The sequence below is a fragment of the Oncorhynchus mykiss genome, chromosome 21 (assembly GCF_057628025.1).
Source record: "Oncorhynchus mykiss isolate SJ-2025 chromosome 21, ASM5762802v1, whole genome shotgun sequence".
NCBI lineage: Eukaryota > Metazoa > Chordata > Actinopteri > Salmoniformes > Salmonidae > Oncorhynchus > Oncorhynchus mykiss.
In genome coordinates, this window is record NC_143042.1 from 41,989,185 (window position 1) to 42,008,393 (window position 19,209).

General features: G+C 42.2%; 1 protein-coding gene across 15 annotated transcripts in view; it reads left to right on the plus strand.

Moving 5' to 3' along the window:
• LOC110500605 (receptor-type tyrosine-protein phosphatase delta) overlaps positions 1-19,209 on the plus strand; it is a 612,371-nt gene that overhangs the window by 223,963 nt on the left and 369,199 nt on the right. For all 15 annotated transcript variants that reach the window (XM_090214671.1, XM_090214666.1, XM_036958032.2 and 12 more), the window contains exon 6: positions 9,730-9,841. The gene's annotated coding sequence lies outside the window, so the exon portion shown is untranslated. The remainder of the gene's footprint in view (positions 1-9,729; positions 9,842-19,209) is intronic.

The following is a 19,209-nucleotide window of genomic DNA, read 5'->3' on the forward strand; positions in this document are numbered from 1 at the left end:
CCGATATCCAATATTTTCCTTGACAAAAAAAGCGATACCGATAACCGATATTTTCACATTTTAGCGGCCTTTTAAGCATTCTAGTACATTTACATTTAAGTTAACACACACACATGGACACAGCGGTCTAAGGCATTGCATCTCAGTGCAAGATGCATCACTACAGTCCCTGGTTCGAATCCAGGCTGTATCACATCCAGCCGTGATTGGGAGTCCCATAGGGCGGCGCACAGTTGGCCCAGCGTCATCCGGGCCGTCATTGTAAATAAGAATTTGTTCTTAATAACTGACTTGCCTAGTTAAATAAAGGTTACACACACACCACACTGACCGAAAAGTAATTTTTTGGGAATTTACATATGTCCCCATTACCAGTAAACATAATCAAAACATATTTCTTTCACTTACTTGCTGTGTCGTTTCGTTATTCATTTGTTGAGTCGTTTCATTCTCAACCAGGATTGCAATGGAATGCCATTTGGGTCTTTGCGTGTCAAAAAATATACTATTTAGCACTATTTGACGTGTCAAATAACACTATTTGATGTGTCAATTAAGCTTCAGGACCTGAATATGACTGCACGTCACATAATCATTTAATGCATTCATAATTTTGTATGTAGTTATTACACATTGATTACACTATCACTCGTATTTCATATGTCACAACAATTCATCAATATGTATGCTATGATGCTGGTTAAGTTGTCTCGCACACCTACAATGCTGGTCATAAAAAAAGCTAGCTTGCAAACATTGTTCTTCCCTAAAAACATAGCAAAACAACAATCTGTTTCAGTAGCTATAGTTAGCTAGCTAAGAATATAGCTAAGTGTCATCGTCTAAAATAATCCTAATTTTAAGACTGTTCTTATTTGATTAATGGTGGTCGGACCCATCTATGTGAAGCTAGCCACAATAAGGATTCGCCACAATGGTGGACTTTGCGGTTAGCCTTCAAAATGAAAGTATGGTATAATTCTACTATTTATATTCATTTGCTTTACTGTCAATGACATACTTTTTATTTTGAAGGCAAACCGCAAATTCCACTATTGTGCCTAATCCTTATTCTGGCCAGCTTCACAACACATAACCCAGTCCTGTCGAGCCTCACTAGCCAGATGAAGCTAGCTGGTTGCTTATAATGTTAGCTTTGGGCAACAGGGTTAAGTAGATGGCTAGCTATTTATTTTCATGAACTGAAGTGCGATTTCAATAGTCAAACAACAAGTGGCAACCTTGCTAGTACTTACTCACAAGGATTCCTAAATCATTGCTAAGATTAATGAAAATGACTGCAGTTTCTACTGGTCATTGTTTTCAGGCTGGTTGTATTGATGCTAGCTAGGTACCAAGCTAAAGCTAGCTACCCCAGTAGTTGTGGTCGGACAAATTATGCTTTATTGCCAATGCGGTACTGTAAACACATCGTTCCTGTCCTGGGTTGGGTTGAGTTTGTTTATTTGCAGACTTTTTTGTACAGCTTTGACAGTGCTACTGTATCTTTTTTGACACGCAAAGATGCAAATGGCGTTGAAGCCATGTATGTCATGAAGCTAATAGCAGTGATGCTATTACTGTGTAACTCCGGTGGGGCAACATCTGAAAAATAGCGCACTTGGTAGTGTATACCGGTGCTTGACCAGTCGGCGAAAGCCAACATAACCCACGACAGAGAACGGTTGATTGTCAAGGGAAATTAATTCCATTATCTTGGCTTTAATGGATGTCGCCTTTGAGTTGTCTCGCTGAAATTTTCGCATTCTTTCAAATGACTGTTCAATCCACACAGCAGACATTGTGTGGTTAGGAATGCTGGGTTAGGCTAGGAATGCTGTGTTGCACTTTTGGGCAAAATTTTACGTGTGGTCATTACCTCATGTACCTACGTTATATAGGTATGCACGGTAGCTTTGACATCGGTTTTTAACATCGGCGTTAAACTAGACATCGGCCGAAACTGATGTTCGCATTTTTTCTATTATCGGCCGATTCCGATATGTTCACCGATATATTGTGCATCCCTACCATTAACACTTTTGTGATCAGTTCATAATGTAGGACCATAGGCCATGTTTTTGAATAGACTGATACCTTGTATTCACAATATGTACATTAGTGCGTCAGGGAGCAAACAACTCTACTACTCACCCCCCTCAGTCTAATTAGGCCATTCAGAACACACCATAATCCACATTTTAAGAATCCATGCGCATTATGCTTTCATCGAAACCCATATCATCAATATGCATCATCCTATCCATGGCCATTTGTCAAAGATCAACAATATATTGTATTTATTGACATGTACCCCTTCACCTGCTCCGTCATTTTTATGAATTATTTAATATGATATCTTATTAACATGTGTTCTGTTAATAATGTCTATATTTATGGAAGTGCCTAGTGGTTGCATGGATAGGCTATTGTTGTTTGTGCCATTATACATTATACCTCAGTATTTGTATAATTCATTTTATACAGTCTTTTTTAATCATCTCAAATCAAATCCAATTTTATTTGTCACATACACGAGTTGAGTCAGTATGTTGGCAGCAGCCACTTTATCAAGGGTTCGAATCATTTTGGAGATGACTGGATTTGCGTTGCATCTAAGCAGTGTTCAGTTTCATGGTTTCATGGCCTTGAAGTTACACAAGTTCAAAATCAAATCAAATCAAATGCATTTGTCACATACACATGGTTAGCAGATGTTAATGCGAGTGTAGCGAAATGCTTGAGCTTCTAGATGCTGCTTCAAGAGGCAGTAGATGATATAGAGTACAGTATATACCAATAAATATGAGATGAGTAATGTAGGGTATGTAAACATTATATTAAGTAGCATTGTTTAAAGTGGCTAGTGATATATTTTACATGAATTTCCATCAATTCCCATTATTAAAGTGGCTGGAGTTGAGTCAGTGTGTTGGCAGCAGCCACTCAATGTTAGTGGTGGCTGTTTAACAGTCTGATGGCCTTGAGATAGAAGCTGTTTTTCAGTCTCTCGGTCCCTGCTTTGATGCACCTGTACTGACCTCGCCTTCTGGATGATAGCGGGGTGAACAGGCAGTGGCTCGAGTGGTTGTTGTCCTTGGGGATCTTTATGGCCTTCCTGTGACATCGGGTGGTGTAGGTGTCCTGGAGGGCAGGTAGTTTGCCCCCGGTGATGCGTTATGCAGACCTCACTACCCTCTGGAGAGCCTTAAGGTTGTAGGCGGAGCAGTTGCCATACCAGGCGGTGATACAGCCCGACAGGATGCTCTCGATTGTGCATATTTAGATGTTTGTGAGTGCTTTTGGTGACAAGCCAAATTTCTTCAGCCTCCTGAGGTTGAAGAGGCGCTGCTGCGCCTTCTTCACAGTGTTGTCTGTGTGGGTGGACCAATTCAGTTTGTCCGTGATGTGTATGCCAAGGAACTTAAAACTTACTACCCTCTCCACTACTGTCCCATCGATGTGGATAGGGGGGTGCTCCCTCTGCTCTTTCCTGAAGTCCACAATCATCTCCTTTGTTTTGTTGACGTTGAGTGTGAGGTTATTTTCCTGACAACACACTCCGAGGGCCCTCACCTCCTCCCTGGAGGCCGTCTCGTCGTTGTTGGTAATCAAGCCTACCACTGTTGTGTCGTCCGCAAACTTGATGATTGAGTTGGAGGCGTGCGTGGCCACGCAGTCGTGGGTGAACAGGGAGTACAGGAGAGGGCTCAGAACGCACCCTTGTGGGGCCCCAGTGTTGAGGATCAGCGGGGAGGAGATGTTGTTGCCTACCCTCACCACCTGGGGGCGGCCCGTCAGGAAGTCCAGAACCCAGTTGCACAGAGCGGGGTCGAGACCCAGGGTCTCGAGCTTGATGACGAGTTTGGAGGGTACTATGGTGTTAAATGCTGAGCTGTAGTCGATGAACAGCATTCTCACATAGGTATTCCTCTTGTCCATATCGGTTAGGGCAGTGTGCAGTGTGGTTGAGATTGCGTTGTCTGTGGACCTATTTGGGCGGTAAGCAAATGGGAGTGGGTCTAGGGTGTCAGTTAGGGTGGAGGTGATATGGTCCTTGACTAGTCTCTCAAAGCACTTCATGATGACGGAAGTGAGTGCTACGGGGCGGTAGTCGTTTAGCTCAGTTACCTTAGCTTTCTTGGGAACAGGGACGATAGTGGCCCTCTTGAAGCATGTGGGAACAGCAGACTGGGATAAGGATTGATTGAATATGTCCGTAAACACACCAGCCAGCTGGTCTGCACATGCTCTGAGGACGCGGCTGGGGATGCCGTCTGGGCCTGCAGCCTTGCGAGGGTTAACAGGTTTAAATGTTTTACTCACATCGGCTGCAGTGAAGGAGAGTCCGCACGTTTTGGTTGCAGGCTGTGTCAGTGGCACTGTATTGTCCTCAAAGTGGGAAAAAAAGTTATTTAGTCTGTCTGGGAGCAAGACATCATAGTTCGTGACAGTGCTGTTTTTTTTTTTGTAATCCGTGATTGACTGTAGACCCTGCCACATACCTTTTGTGTCTGAGCCATTGAATTCTGACTCTACTTTGTCTCTATACTGACGCTTAGCTTGTTTGATTGCCTTGTGGAGGGAATAGCTACACTGTTTATATTCGGTCATGTTTCCGGGTCACCTTGCCCTGGTTAAAAGCAGTGGTTCGCGCTTTCAGTTTCACATGAATGCTGCTATCAATCCACGGTTTCTGGTTTGGGAATGTTTTAATCATTGCTATGGGAACGACATCGCCAATGCACTTTCTAATGAACTCGCTCACCGAATCAGCGTATTCGTCAATGTTGTTGTTGGAAGCAATGCGGAACATATCCCAGTCCACGTGATCGAAGCAGTCTTGAAGCGTGGAATCAGATTGGTCGGACCAGCGTTGAACAGACCTGAGCGCGGGAGCTTCTTGTTTTAGTTTCTGTCTGTAGGCAGGGAGCAACAAAGTGGAGTCGTGGTCAGCTTTTCCGAAAGGAGGGCGGGGGAGGGCCTTATATGCATTGCGGAAGTTAGAATAGCAATGATCCAGGGTTTTACCAGCCCTGGTTGCGCAATCAATATGCTGATACAATTTAGGGAGTCTTGTTTTCAGATTAGCCTTGTTAAAATCCCCAGCTACAATGAATGCAGCCTCAGGATATGTGGTTTCCAGTTTGCAAAGAGTCAAATAAAGTTCGTTCAGGGCCATCGATGTGTCTGCTTGGGGGGGAATATATAGGCCTGCCGGGTCCTCTACCTAGTCTGCCGGGTCCTCTACCTAGCCTGCCGGGTCCTCTACCTAGCCTGCCGTGTCCTCTACCTAGCCTGCCGGGTCCTCTACCTAGCCTGCAGTGTCCTGTCCTCTACCTAGCCTGCCGTGTCCTCTACCTAGCCTGCCGGGTCCTCTACCTAGCCTGCAGTGTCCTGTCCTCTACCTAGCCTGCCGTGTCCTGTCCTCTACCTAGGCTGGCATCTCCTCTATCTAAAGTACGTGATTGGAGTATAGTTTCAGGATTTCAATAACATATTCAATGGAAAAAAATCTCTTGCATTATTTTATGTGGTTAAACGCAGGCCCAAATCTGACGTGACTTGGGATAAATTAATAATATTTGCATGTGGCATGACTTTTTTAATCAGGTGATGAGTGTATTGTATCATAATATCAGTATTAGATCAGTATTAGATCAGGGTGTGTCTCAGAGAGAGAGGGAGGCAGAAAGAAGCAGAGACTGCCAGTTTGGGCAGGAGGACTGTGCTGGCAGGGCTCCCTATCCCCAGGGGCGAAGAGCGATGGTGCATCATGCCTTGCTGCCGTGTCAGTCACATGACCCCCGGAGTAAGAGTCCCCTCAAGCTGCATAATAAATCATCTCAGTCAGGCTGGCTGGCAAGCTCCCTTGAAATGTTCACACACACACACACACACACACACACACACACACACACACACACACACACACACACACACTCATACACGTGTGTATAGATACACACATGAGCGTACACATATACACGTGCAAATGCGCGCACACTCACACCATCTCTCGCACACACGCCTAAACACAAACACACTAATATACTCTCACATGCACACAGGCTGCTGGAATCATAAAGAGGCAATGTCTTTACTCACTGACCTACTGAGTGTCCTAAATGTGGGCTTTATGCAATGAAAATATGGTCAAACATTTAGGTACCTGACATAATGCCTTTAACACAACATCAAGTGTGCCATTTTCTTGCGACAACTGACAAGGTGTGAAAGATTTTAAATATCTACTCTAAATATTAAGCTGGTGACAAAACCATTTGTTAGTATAGCATTTGTTTAGCAGATACATTTTTACGTGACATTCGGCTAGCTGTCAGTTGACATCAACTCAAACTATAGTCCACTATAGCTCCGCTCCATTTGCCATTTGCAGAAGTTGGTTGTCATAAAAGGTGTTGATTTGTGCCACTTCAACTTGAGTTTAGTCTTAAAAGCGTGGCAGGTAGCTCTACTGTAAAAGGGTTACTGATTGTCTTTAAAAGTACCCAGCCACTCATATATAACAGGCCTCCACAACTTACAGTGCCCGTACACGACACAGTAGTTTTGCCAGTGTCAACTACTTAGCAACAAAGTTCGTTTGAGTCCATGGCCCCTTTGTGTTTTCCTAACCCATGTATTTGCTTTACATATGTATTGTAAATGTCCCCTCTCGTTTTGATCACCTCGCCACATGAGCAGAGAGAAAGTAGCTTTTAAACCACATCACACTGGAGACACTGAAACACCCACCTGGGGAGTGAAATGTGCTGTAAAGCGTCTAATGCCCTGGCGTGCTTAGTCCGAATATTTAACACACAGAACAAGAAGAATCTATTCTGGACTGCAAGACAACCACTGAGAAATATAAGTGCAGCAAGAGCCATCTCCCTTGAGCGCAAGAGAAAGGTGTTATGGGAAAAAAAGACCAGGCTATATATTTAAGGCGAATAGCAAGCTTCGAAAACTTTCCGGCAGCGGTTGATGAGTTCAATGGAGATTCTGTAGACACAGAGAGCATTTGCACTGGCGCATGGCGTACTCCCCTGCCTGGGGAACGGGTACTGGGAGGCTAACAGGCGCACCAATTACAACTGTACCCACAATCCTCTGAGGGGACATAGTTCTGCCTATTGATCTTAGACATGCCCCTTATGGTCATGTATTCATGTTGACATGAGTAATTTTATTACCGTTACTTAATTATTTATTATAAATCTGCAACATTAAAAGGAAGCTCAAGGGTGAGTGGTTATGCAATGTAATCTGACTTGAGTCGTACTTTTTTTTTAAAAGACAACATCCAGCTTCTTGGAGAAAGAAGTATAAAGCCGTTGGATACAGATTTAAAATGACTTCTTTTTACATTTTAAGGCAGCTACTGTACACGTATTCATTGCAATGTATTTAACTTGGTAAGAAGAGGGGCGGGGGCGTATGCCTTATGATTAACAAGACGTGGTGTGATCACAACAGCATACAGGAACTCAAGTCCTTCTGTTCAACTGACTTAGAATTCCTCACAATCAAATGTCGAAATCATTATCTACCAAGGGAATTCTCTTCGATTATAATCACAGCTGTATATATTCCCCCCAAGCAGACACATTGATGGCCCTGAACAAACTTTATTTGACTCTTTGCAAACTGGAAACCACATATCCTGAGGCTGCATTCATTGTAGCTGGGGATTTTAACAAGGCTAATCTGAAAACAAGACTCCCTAAATTGTATCAGCATATCGATTGCGCAACCAGGGCTGGTAAAACCCTGGATCATTGCTATTCTAACTTCAGCGATGCACATAAGGCCCTCCCCCGCCCTCCTTTCGGAAAAGCTGACCATGACTCCACTTTGTTGCTCCCTGCCTACAGACAGAAACTAAAACAAGAAGCTCCCGCGCTGAGGTCTGTTCAACGCTGGTCCGACCAAGGCCTGCCGTGGCCTGCCATAGAGGACACGGCAGGCTAGGTAGAGGACACGGCAGCCTAGGCAGAGGACCCGGCAGCCTAGGTAGAGGACCCGGCAGCCTAGGTAGAGGACACGGCAGGCTAGGTAGAAGACACGGCAGCCTAGGTAGAGGACACGGCAGCCTAGGTAGAGGACCGGCAGCCTAGGTAGAGGACACGGCAGCCTAGGTAGAGGACACGGCAGGCTAGGTAGAAGACACGGCAGCCTAGGTAGAGGACACGGCAGCCTAGGTAGAGGACCCGGCAGCCTAGGTAGAGGACACGGCAGGCTAGGTAGAGGAAACGGCAGCCTAGGTAGAGGACCCGGCAGCCTAGGTAGAGGACACTGCAGGCTAGGTAGAGGACACGGCAGCCTAGGTAGAGGACCCGGCAGCCTAGGTAGAAGACACGGCAGCCTAGGTAGAGGACACGGCAGCCTAGGTAGAGGACCCGGCAGCCTAGGTAGAGGACCCGGCAGCCTAGGTAGAGGACACGGCAGGCTAGGTAGAGGACACGGCAGGCTAGGTAGAAGACACGGCAGCCTAGGTAGAGGACCCGGCAGCCTAGGTAGAGGACCCGGCAGCCTAGGTAGAGGACCCGGCAGCCTAGGTAGAGGACACGGCAGCCTAGGTAGAGGACCCGGCAGCCTAGGTAGAGGACCCGGCAGCCTAGGTAGAAGACACGGCAGCCTAGGTAGAGGACCCGGCAGCCTAGGTAGAGGACACGGCAGCCTAGGTAGAGGACACGGCAGCCTAGGTAGAGGACCCGGCAGCCTAGGTAGAGGACCCGGCAGCCTAGGTAGAGGATACGGCAGCCTAGGTAGAGGACCCGGCAGCCTAGGTAGAGGACCCGGCAGCCTAGGTAGAGGACCCGGCAGCCTAGTTGCTTGCCTAGTTAAATAAAGGTTAAATTTAAAATAAAAAATAAAAATTCAACAATGTTTGTAGCAAACAATTAGTCCATTGGTTGAATGTGTCCTTGCTATCAAATAAGTGATTAACAGGTTTTTATCCATGGTCTCCCGTGTGGGCTGCCATTGTTGTCCATTCTATACCAAGCAGTCATGTTAGCAGAGTTAGCAGAGTTAGCTACCGCGTAAGTTCCCACTTCTACAGGTGGAAATGGGAGACCCTGTAAAAAGAACTTGTTTTAAACGCTTATTTGATAGCAAAAGACACATTCAACCCGACGAATCATAAGGATTGTTCCTAGAGGTATTCAATATGCCTCTGTTGACAGGACACGTTATTTTGGTGAAACCGAATAGTTTATGTTTGGTTGATCAAGGATGCCAGGCTGCATCCTTACACAACCAGCCATCTGTAAACAATGGCTCTCTGCAGGATGAAACAACTTAGGCCTTAATATTAAAGTGATGCTCCAGAACTTTTTGGTGTACTGCGTCATCCATTTCATATGTTGAGCGCTGCAAAATTATTATTATTCAAAAATATATATTAAATACATTTCGGATGATTTGTTACGAATCCAATTTCTACAATGTATTGCACATTTGTTGAGCTTCAGATCCTGGTCTGCATTTTTAAGTAGGTTTAGTGTCATCCCTGGTCAAAGCAGCTTATGTTTGTTTAGAGTTGAGTTGCAACATGTCAGTCCTGGAGGGCTGCAGTGTTTACTGGTTTTCACTGTTTAATCAGTGACTGATCAAATGATACACTGCACAGTTTCTTACATGCTCTATCTCGTCTCCCACTTCTCTCTCTCCTCTATCTCTTTTTGTCATTTTCCTCTACTTTTTGTCTCTGTCTCTTAGGTGGGGGCATAGGGGGTATTGGTCATACTGGTGTTGTTGGCGAGGACGAAGCTTGGGCATCGGGCAGAATGTTGCCACCTGCATGAGTGGAACAGAGGAGCCTCAGTTCTGGGTGAGTTCATGGCCCACATTCATGAAATCTCTGGCACAATAAAACCTTCTGCCCTTCTGCAGGGTATCATGAAGAGCAACTTTCTTAGTGCTGAAAGCACCATAAACAGTATAAGAAACAGTAAACACCGGCAAATGTTTTCAAATGGATCTCTGAGTAGGAACGTGTTTGAACTCTGATTTTTTAGATATAAGAGTGAGGACAAACCTCTACTAAGCTAGTGTCTCCCTATACTTTAACAATACCCAGCATTCGCCGCTTTGCTCGAACTTGAATTACCTTTTAGATTTTTCATTGAGGGACAATATCGATTTCTCAATACGGCTTTATAGACTCATTCTATCAGACTCAACTCTCATTTTGAAAGGTTTCATGTCAGCATATACAGCACTGTAGTGTAATGCCTTACCCATACTAGAATCAGATAGTACACTAAGCCCATCTAAAAGCTTGCTCTTCCGCTGTACCAGAAGCTCACCCAATCCATCATATCAGATAGTACTCTGTCTCTGTCTCATACCCAGATCCTGCTCCCTCATTCATATTTAGATGCAACCGTTTAGTTGCAGCTAAGACTTATCAGTCTTCCATTAATCAGATGTATGACATAGTTTATGTCCCAAATGGCAGTCTATTCCCTATATGGTGTACTACTTTTGAAAGTAGTGCACTATGTGGGGAATAGGGTGCCATTTGCGACTCAGCCATAGGAACTCAGGCTGATCTGATGGCAAAGACGTTTAGTTGTCACAGCGGAAAGATCAGCAAGGACTTGTAAATGTCAGCATGAGCGGCGCACGATCTCTACAATATTTCCAACTAATATGTTCCTCTGGATTCTTTCATGTTAACAGTCCACCACCCCGATATATGCATTGGCTGCTATCGTCAAAGGTTTATAGAAGAGAGGATGTGTTTGCGTGTGTGTCCTATCCAGTAGTTTGAAAGTCCAGTCATATTCTCTTTCATTTTCCTGAAATCTCCCTGACGTCTCTTTGCAGAGCAACAACACGACTCAAAAAACCCAAAGGATAGGAGTCACAATTATCATCATCCTATACACACAGGGAGCTACCACATGGTATACACATACAGACTCTGAAACATACTGGGAAATACAGTATCTCCCTCTCTGTGCCACAGGCCCTTAATGTGAAACCTGTCCTCTGAAAGAAAGTGGAAAAATATATGAAAAGTAGAAAGTAAAAGTTTCCCCTCTGCTGGCCTGCACTGTGACAGGGCTCACAGTCACAGAACACATTCAGGGAGATATAAATATTGAGCACTGAGGGATTTTTGCTCCATGAATTATTAAGTCCAGTGGCTTTATGTAAGCTTCTGAAAGCTATCTCCCCCAGCTTTACTGTTTCACTCTGCACCAAGCAGCGACTGGGGAACACAGAGGTAGAGAGACAGCACATAAACTCAAACACACATAGATATATACATTTGGTGTAGTAGGCAGACAGGCACGCACACAGACAGACAGACAGACAGACAGACAGACAGACAGACAGACAGACACACACAGACAGACACACACACACAGACACACAGACACACAGACACACATTGTGTAGTTGATTTTAAGCCTGACAATGTTGTTAACAACTTTTACTTTAGTAGAATCTTGCCATTATGATTAAGAGATGGGTGTTGTAAAGACATCACCTGAAAACAAATTGCAGAGGTTTATTTTTCCCCAAAACCATGTCCTTTCCACTAACACTGTGTGGATTTGGTAGCACTAAATTATTGATGGCATTACATGACATGGATGGCTGAGTTCTCCTCTCAGCAACATTAAACCTGCTCCTAAAAATAGTTGTTTTCTCTGACTTCTCTTTGACAAAAAGATAGGGACAGTAGCTTTCTGAAAAGGTATTCAGGCAATTGTGTATTCAGGCCGGTGTGTGTGTGTGTGTGTGTGTGTGTGTGTGCCTGTTTCTTTGCACATGTCTGTGTGTTTGTGTCTTTGTGCATATGCATGTGTGTGTTAGTGTGTGTGTGCACAGGTTTGTGCCTGACTCAAGTGTGTACAGTGTCCTCCACTAATATTGCTGTTTATCCTCTTGGTCTTTCATTCAAAATGTTTACAAAAATCAAATCTTGAATTGAAATAAAATGATTGAAAAAATGAATGTGAAATAAATGAAAAAAAAGTTTTTCCCTGAAACATGTGTGCCACCATTATTGGCACCCCTAGAAATTCTTATGAGTAAAATCTAACTTAAGTATATTCCCATTCATATTTTATGTATTTAAGTTCACCTGAGTGATTAAGAACACTGAAGTGGTAAGCCATGACTTGTTTCACTGGGGTATGTAAATATGAGGTGACACACCGGCCAAGTTCCCAAAGTCATCCATCACTATGGGAAAGACCCGAGAATTTCAGTAATGATGTGCGACAAAAGTTTGTTGAGCTGCACAAATCAGGAAATGGCTATAAGACAATAGCTCAACGGTTGAAAATGCCTATTTCCACTATCAGGGCAATAATTAAGAAGTTTGAAGCAACCGGAGATGTCAACAATGGGCCTGGAAGAGGACGTTTCTCTATATTGACCCCATGCACAGTGAGGAGGATGGAGACATTAGTTGGGTCTTGGGGTCAGAAAGTCTCGAAAACTATGATCAGACGCCACCTACATAACCACAAGTTGTTTGGGAGGATTTTCATAAAAATGCCTTTGCTGTCATCAAACAACAAACTCAGGCACCTACAGTTTGCCAAACTTTACTGGAACTTTCAACGGGACCAGGTTCTATGGTCAGATGAGACCAAAACATAGCTTTTTGGAAACAAACACCAGAGGTGGGTTTGGCGTAGACAGAAAGATAGCCATGCAGAAAAGTACCTCATCCCCACTGTTAAGTATGGTGGTGGATCTTTGATGTTGTGGGGCTGTGTTTCTTCCAAAGGCCCTGGACAACTACTTAGGATACATGGTATCATGGACTCCATCAAGTACCAGCAGATATTCAATCAAAACCTGACTGCATCTGCTAGGAAGCTTAAACTGGGCCCTGGATGGATCTTCCAGCAGGACAATGATCACACCTCAAAATCAATGGTCTCAGATCCCTTGCCATGTGTTCTCCAACCTCATTACGCATTATAGGAGACTCAGCGCTGTTATGTTGGGAAAGGGAGGTTGCACAAAGAATTGAATGAAGGGGTGCCAATAATTGTGGCACACATATATTTGAGAATATATTTGTTTTATGATAAGAATGTATTTTTTCTTTCAATTATTTTACTTTTAATTAAAGGTTAGATTTTTGTGAATATTTTGATGGAAAGACCAAGAGCAAAAACAACAAAGAAACATTTTTTATAGTCCGTTTTGCTCATATTTACTAAGGCTGCCAATATTAGTGGAGAGCACTGTATGTTTGTTTATGTCTGTGTGTGTGTGTGTGCTCCTTGTTTATTGAAGTAGGACACAGTGACATGGACAATATGTTTACTAGAAGCTATTTCCCCAGTGTTGTTAGATGTAGGAGTGCTGATCTAGGATCAGTTTAGCCTTTTAAATCATAATGAATAAAAGAGGGGACCTAAACCAAAACTCTACTTTGACGTGCTTTATGAATAAGAGCCTTCTCCTGTCTATGGAAGCTAAATCTACAATAATGAGCATTCCAACTGTCTTATTATAACCAACTTAATGTGTAATTTGTTGTATTACTGTGCAGACTGCTGTGAAATACACATTTAAATGATTAAGTATCATTCAGTTTGAAGATGGCAGCTGTAGGACAGTGCACATTTTATTCAGCTTGTATTGAAAATCGAATCAAATAAAATCTATTTGTCACATGCGCCGAATACAACAGGCCTTAACGGGAAATGCTTACTTACAGTACAATCCCTTAACCAACAATGCAGTTCAAGAATTAGAGTTAAGAAAATATTTACTACATACACTAAAGTAAAAAAAATCTATAAAAAGTAACACAATAGAATAACAGTAACGAGGCTATATACAGGGGGTGCTGGTACCGTCAATGTGCGGGGGCACAGGTTAGTCGAAGTAATTTGTACATGTAGGTAGGTGACTATGCATAGATAATAAACAGGAAGTAGCAGCAGTGTAAAAACAAAGGGGGGGTTGTCAATGTAAATAGTCCAGACGGCCGTTTAATTCATTGTTCAGCTGTCTTATGGCTTGGGGGTAGAAGCTTTTAAGAGAGAACAGTCTATGACTTGGGTGACTGACTATGTTGTTGAACGCTGAGCTGTCGTCAATAGTCAGCATTCTCATATAGGTGTTCCTTTTGTCCGGGTGGGAAAGGGCAATGTGGAGTGCAATAGAGATTGCGTCATTTGTGGATCTGTTGGGGCGGTATGCAAATTGGAGTGGGTCTAGGGTTTCCGGGATGATGGTGTTGATGTGAGCCATGACCAGCCTTTCAAAGCACTTCATGGCTACCGACGTGAGTGCAACGGGTTGGTAGTCATTTAGGCAGGTTACCTTCGCTTTCTTGGGCACAGGGACTATGGTGTCATTAGCAAAGCGAACATAAAAGGCATTTAGCTCGTCTGGTAGGCTTGCGTCACTGGGCAGCTTATGGCTGGGTTACCCTTTGTAGTCCGTAATAGTTTGCCAGCTCTGCCACATCCGACGAGCGTCAGAGCCGGTGTAGTATGATTCAATCTTAGTCCTGTATTTATGCTTTGCCTGTTTGATGGTTTGTCTGAGGGCATTGCAAGATTTCTTATAAACTTCCCGCTCCTTGAAAGCCACAGGCCTTTAGCTCAGTGCGGATGTTGCCTGTAAGCGATGACTTCAGGTTGGGAAATGTACGTATGGTCACTATGGTGTCGTCGTCGTCAATGCACTTTGATTGATTGATTTAGCCGGTTACTGAGGTGGTATACTCCTCAATGCCATTGGACGAATTCTGTAACATATTCCAGTCTGTGTTAGCAAAACAGTCCTGTACCATAGCATCCGTGTCATCTGACCACATCCGTATTAAGCGAGTTGCTGGTACTTCTTGCTTTAGTTTTTACTTGTAAGCAGGAATGAGGAGGGTAGAATTGTGGTCAGATTTGACAAATGGAGGATCAGGGAGAACTTTATATGCATCTCTTTGTTGGTAGGATAGTCTTGATCGTAGATCATCCAGTTTATTTATAGAATTGATGGTAGAGGCGGTTTGTCAACCCGCCGACGAATTCTCTCAAGGCACCCCGATCTCCACCCCCTGTATTTCTCTCTTTTCTTCACGCGTATGACGGGGATTTGGGCCTGGTCTGTGAAAATGTCAACTTTTGTCAGTGTACCTTTATCAGGAATTAATACATCAAGAATAGTGTGTAAGCAGGAATATTTGATATGTTAGTAGACATTATTGTGAGGTACGAGTTCTCTCTGGTTATGTCAATTGAAGGTGAAACTCCTGGCCCTGGTCCAGTTTCTAGGGATTGTATTGAGTCAGTTAGCCAAACTTTGGTCGTTCACCAATACAGAGTAGGTATTTTGCTAGCTAAGCGTTCAATAGAAACAGTGACTATAGGTCTTGGTGGATCATTGACAATATCAAAACCGAAGAAAGGAATTCCGATATGTATGGAAGAGTTATGTTTAGAAGCTTAACTTGATAATTTCTCAGTCAGTTAACTTTGATAAACAGCCACATATACACTGAGTGAACAATACATTAAGAACAGCCTCAATTCATTGGGACATGGACTCTATAAGGTGTCTAAAGTGTTCCACAGGGATGCTGGCTCATGTTGACTACAATGCTTCTCACAATTGTGTCAAGTTAGCTGGATGTCCTTTGGGTGGTGGACCATTCTTGATACACACAAGATAAAGGTTGAGCGTGGAAAACCCAGCAGTTCTTGTCACAAACCGGTGCGCCTGGCACCTACTACCATACCCCGTCAAAAGGCATATTTTAAGTTGTATTTTTCTTGTTTTTCAATCAACCAACAAAACACATTCCACACTCACAGATGTGACAGGCTTAAAAATCATAATAATAATAAATCAAGAATAATATATATATATATATATATATATATATATATATATATATATAAATAATTATAATAATAAATAAGTGTTTTATATATATATATATATATATATATATATATATATATATATATATATATATATATATATATATATATATATATATATATATATACACAGTATTTAAACCAAACCCACAGAATTTCCAAATCAGTTTTTCTCAAAATCAGTTAAGCTACTTTATTAATATGTCTGTTCAAAATGCTTTATTGGTTGAGCAGGTCCCGTTCCTGTATTCAGTATAGCACAGTATTTATGAGCATTAAATGTATACAAGAGCAGTTTTGGGTAAAATCGCTTAGTTAAACTGCTGAACGGAAATCATGGGTGAAGGATGAATTCTAGCCGAACTCTATTATTTGATGAGTTTAATTAAATCCCAGAGTTTCTCTCAAGGCTCTTCTAGGGGGTTTCTGTATTTAAGGCAGATTAATTTTTCATTACGCATAACTGGAGTCTGACTTCTAATTAGTGAGTGCATGGCCGCTGAGGGCTGTCTGTCTGCCTTTGGAAATTCAGATGTCTGATCTTCCACTTACCTAGTTCTCTCTACACAACACCTCTCCATTATTTGACCTAGATCGTTTTTGTATATGTATTGATATGTAGGCTACGTGGGCCTTTTTACATTGATGTAGTTCTGTCCTTGAGCTGTTCTTGTCTATTAATGTTCTGTATTATGTCTTGGTTAATGTTTTGTGTGGTCCCCAGGAAGGGTAGCTGTTGCTCTTCCTGTTTTTGATGTAAAGAGTGTGGCTAGACTCCGTTAACCATATTAATGCTAAAGCAGTGTTTTTGATTGCTACTGTTCAGATACTGCGGTATGGATTTGAGATGTGCCCTATAGGTGAAAGTGTTATAAAATGGAATCATAACTGTCTTCACAAACATTTTCAGATAGGTTGTACATGGCCCCTACTATGTAAAATGCACATACATGGCCTCTATGACACACATTTCTTTCTAAAATTTGATTTATTCAGGGTAGCCCTGACTAGGCTCTCATTCCCACTACAATAAATCGCAACAACTGCAATCCTCAAATAATCAATTCCAAACCATTGTCCTAAACTGCCCTAATGGCACCAAGGAATCAAAATGCAAGGAATTGTGCAAGTTATTCCAACAATGGGGGTCACTAAAAAGAGGCTTCACCTAAACTGGCCGAGACCAGAGGGACCTCAAGAGTTAACCAACCCTGCGAGCAGGTTTGATAACTCATTCTTTTATACTTTAGCAACAAAGTTAAGTACATTGGAAGCTTTTGTAGTAGAGCTTTTTAAACAAAAACGGAGTAATGAAGTGATCTACGGGACTTCAATGAGGATCAGCCAACCTTTTATTACAGGATGTAGGGATGAGTGTTTAAACTGTCATCTGTGTTAAAGTGAAGGGCTCTATGGTAAACGACATCCAAAGGTTTAAGAGTAGTGGCTCCTGCAATCTGGGAGTTGGCGTCACCATAGTCTGCTTCCTGCTATTTAGGGAGAGTCCAGATCTATTTCTAAAAAAGAAGCCCAATTTAAGTCTTGGCTTTTTAATTAGCTCATCCATATGTTTTTTTGAACAAGAAGACTTTTTCAAAACAAATGCCCAGATATGTATAGGCGGGAACCCAATCGATGGGAGAAGCCTCCAGTGAATAAATATGTAGTTAATCTGAAACATTGTAGCGAGAATTCGAGAACAATATACAGTGCGTTCAGAAAGCATTCCCACCCCTTGACTTTATCCACATTTTGTTGTGTAACAACCTGAATTTAAAATGTATTAAATAGAGATGTTGTCACTAGCCTACACACAATACACCATAATGTCAAAGTGGTATTATGTTTTTAGTCATTTTTGCAAATTAATTAAAAATGAAAAGCTGAAATGTCTTGAGTCAATAAGTATTTAACCCCTTTGTTATGGCAAGTTTAAAACTTTCAGGAGTGAACATTTGCTTAACAAGTCACTCACTCTGTGTGCAATAATAGTGTATTTTTGAATGACTACCTCATCTCGGGACCTCACACATACAGACCTCACAATTACCTGTAAGGTCCCTCAATCAAGCAATGAATTTCAAACACAGATTCAACCATAAAGACCACGGAGGTTTTCCAATGCCTCGCAAAGAGGGGAACCTATTGGTAGATGGGTAAAAAAAAAGCAGACATTGAATATGGTAACATTATTAATTACACTTTCGATGGTGTATCAATACACCCAGTCACTACAAAGAAACAAGCGTCCTTAACTCAGTTGCCGGAGAGGAAGGAAACCGCTCAGGGATTTCTCCATGAGGTCAATGGTGACTTTAAAATCAAATCAAAATCAAATCAAATTTATTTATATAGCCCTTCGTACATCAGCTGATATCTCAAAGTGCTGTACAGAAACCCAGCCTAAAACCCCAAACAGCAAGCAATGCAGGTGTAGAAGCACGGTGGCTAGGAAAAACAGTTGCAGAGTTTAATGGCTGCAATAGGAGAAAACTGAGGATGGATCAAAAACATTAGAGTTACTCCACAATACCAAATGAAATGATGAAGCAAGCCTGTAAAGAATACAATTATTCCAAAATGTGCATCATGTTTGAAATAAGCCACTTAAGTAAACTGCAAAAAACCTGGCAAAGAAACGTAATTTGTGTTCTGAATACAAAGTGTTATGTTTGGGGAAAATCTAACACATTACATCACTGAGTACCACTCTTCATATTTTCAAGCATGGTAGTGGCTGCATCATGTTACTGGTACGCTTGGCTTCGGCTAGGACTATGAGTTTTTTAGGATAAAAATAAACAGAATAGAGCTAACTTGCTTACCAAGACGACATTGAATGTTCCTGAGTGGCCTAGTTACAGTTTTGATTTAAATCTGCTTGAAAAGCTATGGCAAGACTTGAAAATGGCTGTCTAGCAATGATCAACAACCAACTTGACAGAGCTTGAATACATTTTTAAATAATAATTTGCATATATTGTACAATCTAGGTGTGAAAAGCTCTTAGAGACCTACCCAGAAAGACTCACAGTTTTAATTGCTGCCAAAGGTGATTCTAACATGTATTGACTCAGGAATGTGAATACTTATGTAAATTAAATATTTATGTATTTATTTTTAAATAAATTTGCAAACTTGTGTTCACTTTGTCATTATGAGGTAATTTGTGTCAAATTTTGAATTCAGTCTGTAACACAACAAAGTGTGGAATAAGTCAAGGGGTATGAAAAGTTTCTGAACGCACTGTATATTTCGTCTTTCCCGCATTAAGTACAGGTTTTGAACCAACTAGGGCTTTCTGTAAGGCAACAAATTCCCATTG